The sequence below is a fragment of the Octopus bimaculoides genome, chromosome 11 (assembly GCF_001194135.2).
Source record: "Octopus bimaculoides isolate UCB-OBI-ISO-001 chromosome 11, ASM119413v2, whole genome shotgun sequence".
In the NCBI taxonomy this organism is placed as follows: domain Eukaryota; kingdom Metazoa; phylum Mollusca; class Cephalopoda; order Octopoda; family Octopodidae; genus Octopus; species Octopus bimaculoides.
In genome coordinates, this window is record NC_068991.1 from 73850666 (window position 1) to 73851580 (window position 915).

A 915-nucleotide genomic window follows, 5' to 3' on the forward strand; every position below is an offset into this window, starting at 1 on the left:
AGAAGAAGAAGAAGAAGAAGATCGAAAAATACCTTACCAATGAGAACCCAAGACACCTGATGAAGGTTGGAGGGCATATCAGCCGAAATGTTGTGTTAACAACAAACAAGATGAGAACAAATATCCGTTAGATGTAAATAATGTACATAATTCCTCATCTCTTAAATATAGAAGTGTACTGCTTTCTTTCTATATTCTGCAATGCTTCAATTACCAACTCTCTTTTAAGACGGAATATTTTACTTAATACTTATCCTACCTCTATCTCTTCGTACTATTCCGTAAAGCTCCGTTCCACTCCGTATTACCAGCTCATCATGGACAAAATCCTTCTCATTAATAATTTCAACTGCAATCCATATCTTATCTATTTTGGCGCTTCTTTCCATTTTCTTTATTTTAATTTTGCTTTACTTGTAATATTTCGTCTATAGCCAAAGGTCTTTGAAGAAACTTCGAAAGAGAATAAGGCAAGCAATGTGGTTAAAAAGAAAAAAGAAAAACTTGTTTCCTGGTTTCTAATACTTCTGGAATTTTCGAGATTTTATCTTTGAAATTATCAAGATCCTTGAATATTCCTGATGTTGAACATCTCTGCATACGAAGATATAAAGAAAATTGGTGTGATTCGAATAAATTAGCAACGTTTTCACAATTAGAGAGATTTTATATGCTGGAAATTATGAAAACCTTTCGTGAACTTTCTATCTACAAAAGAGAACCAGATGAGATTAGCGACGCAGCGTGGCTTCACTTTGATATGCCAGGAAGCAGAAACTGATTTGGAAAACTGTCACAAAACTACATGTGCAAGCAGCCTCGTAACATATCTTATTTCAGTGCATGTGGTGGTGGTGGTGGTGGTGGTGGTGGTGGTAGTAGTAGTAGTAGTAGTAGTAGTAGTAGTAGTAGTAG